The sequence below is a fragment of the Micropterus dolomieu genome, linkage group LG04 (genome assembly GCF_021292245.1).
Source record: "Micropterus dolomieu isolate WLL.071019.BEF.003 ecotype Adirondacks linkage group LG04, ASM2129224v1, whole genome shotgun sequence".
Classification (NCBI taxonomy): Eukaryota; Metazoa; Chordata; class Actinopteri; order Centrarchiformes; family Centrarchidae; genus Micropterus; species Micropterus dolomieu.
The window spans coordinates 33528764-33537490 of record NC_060153.1 but is presented as its reverse complement, the minus strand read 5'-3'; the positions used below and the strand labels follow the sequence as shown (position 1 = coordinate 33537490).

The following is an 8727-nucleotide window of genomic DNA, read 5'->3' as shown; positions in this document are numbered from 1 at the left end:
CCATGCTTTATGCTGAGCTAACATAGCTGTTTGCCCCTGTTTCCATGCTTTATGCTGAGCTAACATAGCTGTTTGCCCCTGTTTCCATGCTTTATGCTGAGCTAACATAGCTGTTTGCCCCTGTTTCCATGCTTTATGCTAAGCTAACATAGCTGTTTGCCCCTGTTTCCATGCTTTATGTTAGGCTAAGATAGCTGTTTGCCCCTGTTTCCATGCTTTATGTTAGGCTAAGATAGCTGTTTGCCCCTGTTTCCATGCTTTATGTTAGGCTAAGATAGCTGTTTGCCCCTGTTTCCATGCTTTATGCTGAGCTAACATAGCTGTTTGCCCCTGTTTCCATGCTTTATGTTAGGCTAAGCTAGCTGTTTGCCCCTGTTTCTATGCTTTATGCTAAGCTAAGCTAGCTGTTTGCCCCTGTTTCTATGCTTTATGCTAAGCTAACATAGCTGTTTGCCCGTTTCCATGCATTATGCTAAGCTAAGATAGCTGTTTGCCCCTGATACATGCTTTATGCTAAGCTAAGCTAGCTGTTTGCCCCTGTTTCTATGCTTTATGCTAAGCTAACATAGCTGTTTGTCCCTATTTCCATGCTTTATGCTAAGCTAAGCTAGCTGTTTTCCCCTGTTTCCATGCTTTATGCTAAGCTAACATAGCTGTTTGCCCCCTGTTTCCATGCTTTATGCTAAGCTAAGCTGTCAAACAGCGAAATCGGGATGTCTTGGCTCAACTGCTGAGTGTCTATAGGATCAAATAACATAATCATGGTCGCACAGGCGTCAGGAAAAGAGCGAAACTAAGCAAGTCAACTCAGGCTACATCCACATGACGAGATTTAAAACAAATACGTCTCCGTATGCACCAACGTTTTCTTAGCTGCGGGTCAGAGTTGATCTCCGTCTGTATTAAAACACCCACCATGTGACCGTTCACGTACACTGAGCATGTGCGTGCTGGTGTAAACAGGAAGCAGATTGTCTACTCCGCAACTAAAGAAGAAAGTTCTCCTGGATACGAACGCAGAGCAGCGATGGTGAAGAACCACAGCAGAGACTTCTCTGCACGGAGCGACAGCGAGGTGGAACTGAGAGGAAGACGGGAGCACAGAGAGGGCTGGGCAATAAAACACTAATGATAATTATCGCAGTTTTCCTCAATATCAATATAATAAATGTTCAATATATCGTCAATAGATATTTGCTTTAATTCATTTGAATCACAGACAAATTAGCATTATTCTATTTAAATATTTATTTTGTTGAGAAAAAGAGACCTGAGAAAAGATTTACTAATCATATTTGTTGAAAACAGATTTTATCATAATTGTTCCACCTCAGATTTGTGAAGTGATCCTCTGTTTGGCATCAAGTGTTTCTGACCATAAAGAAAAGTTTAACCACGGAATAAACCATCTGGTTTCGTCAATTTTCACTCTATATATAAATAATGTTTTCACAGATATCGTGATTATTATCGATATCGAATGATATGAAACGTTTTAATCGTGATAACATTTTTGGCCACATCGCCCAGCCCTACGTGCAAAGAGACTGTGGCGGCGGGAAACAGACGTCATGTCAGCAGCATCGCGTTTCTGCTTTGCTTGACTGATCAATCAAAGCCAATCAGGAAGCCAAACGTGAGCGTCATCGTTTCCACCCGTCAGCACTAACACGCTACCCCGGAGTTTAAAACCAGAACGGGGTCAGCGGCGGCAGGTGCAGGTCCGAGGTTTAAAACGAAGCCATCCGCGGTCACCAACGTTCAACTCTACGTTAATTATCGACTAATCGCTGCAGCTCTGGGAACACCTCACAGTGTGAAAACCTCTGTGCTAAGCTAACAGGCTGCTAGCTGTAGCTTCATTTCTTCAGATCTGAACATGTGACCCTCAGAGAGGACTTGACAGTTAATGTGATCAGACTCATTCAAACGTCAGGTTCAAAAGTGACCTTTATCCAGACCTGAAACATCGAACACAGACCGCAGGAATCTAAAGGGAAGTCCGCCTGCTCAGCCATTTGTTCCCCAACGGATCCAATCCTCACTCTAAACGCTCCACAGCAACACACCACCCCGTGACCTCCGCTCTTCTGACGCCAACATCCCGTCTCTGGCACTCAGAACCAAGCAGACTGGACTCATCCGTTCAAATGAGTTCTTATGAGACTTTTAAAATGTGTTTTAAAATGCGACGCGTCCTTCAGTACGGTGGAAAGCGCTCTATAAATAAAATGTAGTGCCTTCGTAAAGAGAAGCTGAGAGGAGGATCAGCTGGTCTCGCAGGATCAGGTCTGGGTGACTTCAGGACCCGATCAGCAGTGTGATGAATGTCTGTGATGCAGAAACAGCAGAAGAAGAATGACCTCACTCCACCGAGCGGAGCAGGGTGGAGTTATTGGATTTATGAACACACGCACACACAGAGCGGTTTCCTGACCACACCTCCGTCACCAGCAGCTCCGTCACACTGATCTGTGGTCAGCTGAAACACAGCGAACAGACAAGTTACTGTCAGGCCGCCATCATTTCATCTGACCTCCATGTTGTGTTGACACGCGTGTTTGTTAACATAAGAATGTCTCCAACATTTTAGCATCCTCATCAACATCATGGCAGAATAAACAGCAGGACTTTCCCCACCATTACGAGACAAAGCGTCTTCTCGCAGCACCTAAGCGTCTTCTCACAGCGGCTAAAGCGTCTTCTCGCAGCGTCTAAGCGTCTTCTCGCAGCGGCTAAGCGTCTTCTCACAGCGGCTAAAGCGTCTTCTCGCAGCACCTAAGCGTCTTCTCACAGCGGCTAAAGCGTCTTCTCGCAGCGTCTAAGCGTCTTCTCGCAGCACCTAAGCGTCTTCTCGCAGCGGCTAAAGCGTCTTCTCACAGCGGCTAAAGCGTCTTCTCGCAGCGTCTAAGCGTCTTCTCGCAGCGGCTAAAGCGTCTTCTCGCAGCGTCTAAGCGTCTTCTCGCAGCGGCTAAAGCGTCTTCTCACAGCGGCTAAAGCGTCTTCTCGCAGCGTCTAAGCGTCTTCTCACAGCGGCTAAGCGTCTTCTCACAGCGGCTAAAGCGTCTTCTCGCAGCGTCTAAGCGTCTTCTCGCAGCGTCTAAGCGTCTTCTCGCAGCACCTAAGCGTCTTCTCACAGCGGCTAAAGCGTCTTCTCGCAGCGTCTAAGCGTCTTCTCGCAGCGGCTAAAGCGTCTTCTCGCAGCGTCTAAAGCGTCTTCTCGCAGCGGCTAAAGCGTCTCAGCGACCAAGACTCAGTGACGCATCGCCGATGCCAGACATACATCTAGAGTGGTAAATATCTGGAGCTGTCAGCCGACCGATCGTCAGCATCCAGCCAATGACAGCAGGCAGCTATTTTTTCATTACAAAACTTTTTTGTTTGTTTCGTGGTTTCATATTATTTATGTTATTTATTTGGGATATTTCGATATTTTTCACATTCTGATGTCTGTAATGATAATTCAAAGAGCAGTAACCTTTATTCATAAGAATATTCAATCAGTGGCATTAATGGAACTACTGTTGTTGGAACTGATATTGTCCCAGAAATAATTGCGGTGAAAAGATACTATTGTCATTTTAAGACCTGTGAGAGGCCAAGTTACTGTCACGGTTCAGACTGAGCTCAGACTTCACATCCTGCCTGACGACCGAAGCTTTAACGAGCAGCTGATGAGACAAAGAACTGATGGGTCGGCAACACGGCGTTAATAATTCATGTTAACGAGGGTCACAGCTCAGATCCGTCTCTGTGGTCTCGTCCTGGGAACGTGTCCTGCTGATATCTGTCAGAGGGAAACAAACCTGTCGTCCGTCACTCGGCTGTTTATTTACCGTCCGTCCACGACGCCGGCTTCAATCAATAACGTCTGAATGATCCAAAGCCTGAATAAAGATGTTTTTTTACAGTGTACATGTCAACATCAACGTTTCTGCACCAAAACAAATAAATAAGCAAATAAGCTGCTGACAGCAGAGCAGATTTCAATATCGTCAATAAAACAAAAAACACTAGAACGTTGTTATTGTTTCTGTATCGTTCTGGAAATGTTCCGGTAATATTGATTATTTCCACAGAAGATCTCCACAGACATTATGTTGCATCCTGTCACGGCTCCATTAACACTAATGTGTTCTCCGTGGTCTCTCTGTTTAAAGTACCTCCGTAGAACATTCTCTGAAGGTTAACAAAGCCATTAAACCTTCTGTTTACGTTACAGGAAACAGGAACGACATTCAAGAACATTTATCCAATGTTCTGTACAGAAAATGATCATTAGAGAACCTTCCATCAAACCACAATCTTCGTGAGATTAGGAGAACGTTCACATGTGGTCCAAAATAAGGTTCTTCTTTTTATATATTATATACAGTTTCCCACCTTTACAGTGTCTTAAAATGTGATCTTTGTGGAATTTTGAGGATTTCAGGGTTCTATAACAGAACTATAGAACGTATTTACAATGTGGTAAAAGACTCCTTAAATGTATTTTTAACATCTTTAACATCTTGGAACTTCAACTAGCATAAGAAATGTGAACGTGTACAGATGGAGAACATAAGTAAATATAGAAGAACATTCTCCAAATGTTCTAACCACACAGAAAGTGAACGTTCCCTCGGGCTCGTCTTTACGTAACCATGTAATGAAGTTAAAAGACAAATATGGAACATTCTTCAAACGTTCTACAACACTGAGGGGGTTCCTATAGGTTATTTATGGAACCAAGAGAACCTTCTGTAGAGACTGTACGATTTTTTAACACCATGGGAACCTTGAGGGAACCTTACAGGAAGGCTGGGATTCTCTTAACTTTAGAACAACACTCCCTTCCCACATGTTCTCTCAGGAACGTGTTCGCATAGTTTCTACAATGATGGTAAAAGCTGCTTCTGTGTCGTTCCTTTAACGCGAGAACATTAAACACATGAAGCTCTGATGGAGGTAAAAGTACAGGAACCATGAGTGAACGTTGCCTGAAGGTATTTATGTAATCATGAGAGTACGCTGTGTAGAAACTTTATGAGAACGTCATTTGATGTTCTCAAGATGGTAATCTAAGAGGAACCTTTTAAAATCGTCTTAACTAACTAAAAACATTCATAGAACGTTCCTAAAAACAAAACGTCTTCGGCTAGGCCACACCAGTTCTTTAAACATTAGAAGAGCACTTGATAAGAGATCTCTCAAAGAACACTGTCCACACATTGGGTGGAGGTGACGTAGCTACAGAGGAACCCTGAAGGAGTTTATGGAACAATTAGAAGACATTTTGAAAATGTTTGTGTTATTTATAGGAACCTTATTAGAATGTTGTGAGGAACAGTACAGCATGGGAACGTTATAAGATTGTTGTGGTTCTCCTGACTTTACAAAATGATTCCAAGAAAGTTCCTGCAACTAAATATTGTTTCCAATGACGGTTCTCCTAAAATATCGATAATGTTGATCTGAAGGTTCCAGGTAATATTAAGATAGAACATTTTTTTAATTTGTAAAAAGCAGCTGGAACCTGCATGTTTTCTTCAGAATAGATTAACCGACAGTCCAACAGATTTCTGATCACATTAATTAATCAGAACTACGAGTTCTTTGAAGGCTTGAATGGGAACTTAGCAGGAACTCTGGGAACCCTTCTTCTGTTCTGTGTTTATTGGAGGTATTTATTAGAGTCTCTGCACTGACTGCAGATCTAACCCCGCCTGCTGCTGCACCCTTCCTCTGGGTGGTGGTCCGGGTTATTAGATCTCGCCTCGGCCCCTCCTGGGCTGCAGCCCTGCGTGACAACATTACGGTTCTGCAGAGTTCTACAGACCTCCGCGGTGGGGCTGTCTGGACCGGATCGTGTTTGCGTGGATTCGTGTAACATCAGGAGAACGTTCCCGCAAAGTTCCCGCAACTAAAAAAAGGCGTATTTTGGGGATCTGGGGTTGTGTGGGGGACCGAGGCCTGCTCAGTCCGGGTCCCGGCCACCATCAGTCCTGCTGTCGGTGTTAAACTGCGCACCGGCCTGCAGAGCGTCTCTCAGGCGGGGACAGCAGCTGCTCATTCTACCGCTAATAAACACCCGCAACTGTGCGGTGACGCTCCGGTGTTTATTGTCCCGAACGGTAACGCACATCACCTCCTCCTCCCGCGGCCACGCCTGTTTTCGCGTCCTGCATGGCGCACCGTTATTATCCTCCATCCTCCTGCCGAGACAAATGGCTGCTGGCGGGGCGGGGGGACGCGCGGCGGACATGCGGGCTGAGGCGCACCGCGGCACGGCTACAGGGAGCCGATCCGGCCTGGAGGGAGGACCGGGTCTCCGGGAGGACTCTGTGGCTCGGACCGGAGCAGAAGAAGCCAGATCCAGCCGAGCCTCCTCCTCCGACATGAAGCGAAGTTTGCGGAGGAGCCGACGGCCCCGCAGAGCCGCAATCACAGCCGACAACAACAAAAGGGCCGCGGCAGAAACGGACAGAGAAGAAGAAGAAGAAGAAGCTCACCTGCTCAGGAGATCAGCGCGAGCCTCCAAACTCCAAACCGAGACCAAGAAGAAGAAGAAGAAGAAGAAGAGTCCGCAAAGTGGCGTCCGACACGGAGAGGACGGAGCGACAGACAGGAGGGAGGGAGCTGCTGCAGGGAATGACGGGAAAGAATCCGCACTGCCCCCCCCCCTCCTCTTCCTCCTCCTCCTCCTCCCTCAGCCCTCCTCCCTCAGCCCCCCCCAGTCTGCATCAGTGCGGGTCTAAAGGTCTGAACACAAACCCAGATTCTGGTTTTCATCTTTTATTTCTGAGTTTTTGTTGCGTTCAAAGACAAATCTGAACTCTTTGTGGAAACTACAGTTAACACATTAAAGCCCTGTAGCGCCCCCTGAAGGCAGCACACTTCATCACAGCCACAGTCTGAACAAACACCACCCTGATGGAGTCTCTGTTCCTACCTGGTTCCTCCAGCCTAGACTGTCTGAGTCTCTGAACTCAAGAACGTGGACACGACCAGAGCCTCATACTGACAAGTCACAGAGCGACATGGACAAAAAAACATGAACACCTGGAAGACTCTGGACAGCCTGTAGGGACTCCACCCGACTCCACCTGCATTCAATTCAACTCCACATGACCTGCTTTAACTCGACTCCACCCGACTCCACCTGCATTCAATTCAACTCCACATGACCTGCTTTAACTCGACCTGCTTCAACTCGACTCCACCCGACTCCACCTGCATTCAATTCAACTCCACATGACCTGCTTTAACTCGACCTGCTTCAACTCGACTCCACCCGACTCCACCTGCATTCAATTCAACTCCACATGACCTGCTTTAACTCGACCTGCTTCAACTCGACTCCACCCGACTCCACCTGCATTCAATTCAACTCCACATGACCTGCTTTAACTCGACCTGCTTCAACTCTACTCCACCCGACCCGACTCCACCTGCATTCAATTCAACTCCACATGACCTGCTTTAAATCGACCTGCTTCAACTCGACTCCACCCGACTCCACCTGCATTCAATTCAACTCCACATGACCTGCTTTAACTCGACCTGCTTCAACTCGACTCCACCCGACTCCACCTGCATTCAATTCAACTCCACATGACCTGCTTTAACTCGACTCCACCCGACCCAACTCCACCGACTCGACCTGTTTTAACTCTACTCCACCCGACCCCACCTGCATTCAATTCAACTCGACATGACCTGCTTCAACTCGACTCCACCCGACCCAACTCCACCGACTCGACCTACTTTAACTCTACTCCACCCGACCCGACTCCACCTGCATTCAATTCAACTCGACATGACCTGCTTCAACTCGACTCCACCCGACCCAACTCCACCGACTCAACCTGCTTCAACTCGACTCCACCGACTCGACCTGCTTTAACTCGACTCCACCCGACCCGACTCCACCTGCATTCAATTCAACTCGACATGACCTGCTTCAACTCAACTCCACCCGACCCAACTTCACCGACTCGACCTACTTTAACTCTACTCCACCCGACCCGACTCCACCTGCATTCAATTCAACTCGACATGACCTGCTTCAACTCGACTCCACCCGACCCAACTCCACCGACTCAACCTGCTTCAACTCGACTCCACCGACTCGACCTGCTTTAACTCGACTCCACCCGACCCGACTCCACCTGCATTCAATTCAACTCGACATGACCTGCTTCAACTCAACTCCACCCGACCCAACTTCACCGACTCGACCTACTTTAACTCTACTCCACCCGACCCGACTCCACCTGCATTCAATTCAACTCGACATGACCTGCTTCAACTCGACTCCACCCGACCCAACTCCACCGACTCAACCTGCTTCAACTCGACTCCACCGACTCGACCTGCTTTAACTCGACTCCACCCGACCCGACTCCACCTGCATTCAATTCAACTCGACATGACCTGCTTCAACTCAACTCCACCCGACCCAACTTCACCGACTCGACCTACTTTAACTCTACTCCACCCGACCCGACTCCACCTGCATTCAATTCAACTCGACATGACCTGCTTCAACTCGACTCCACCCGACCCAACTCCACCGACTCGACCTGCTTCAACTCGACTCCACCCGACTCGACCTGCTTCAACTCGACTCCACCCGACTCGACCTGCTTCAACTCGACTCCACCCGACTCGACCTGCTTCAACTCGACTCCACCCGACCCGACTCCACCTGCATTCAATTCAACTCCACCTGCTTCGACTCGACCT

The 8727-nt window shown here is 47.6% G+C and overlaps 1 protein-coding gene across 1 annotated transcript in view; it reads right to left on the bottom strand.

The window, feature by feature from the left end:
* LOC123970467 (spectrin beta chain, non-erythrocytic 1-like) overlaps nt 1-6634 on the bottom strand; it is a 47229-nt gene extending 40595 nt beyond the window's left edge. The window contains exon 1 of the mRNA XM_046048512.1: nt 6492-6634. The gene's annotated coding sequence lies outside the window, so the exon portion shown is untranslated. The remainder of the gene's footprint in view (nt 1-6491) is intronic.
* Nucleotides 6635-8727: the final 2093 nt, after the last annotated feature.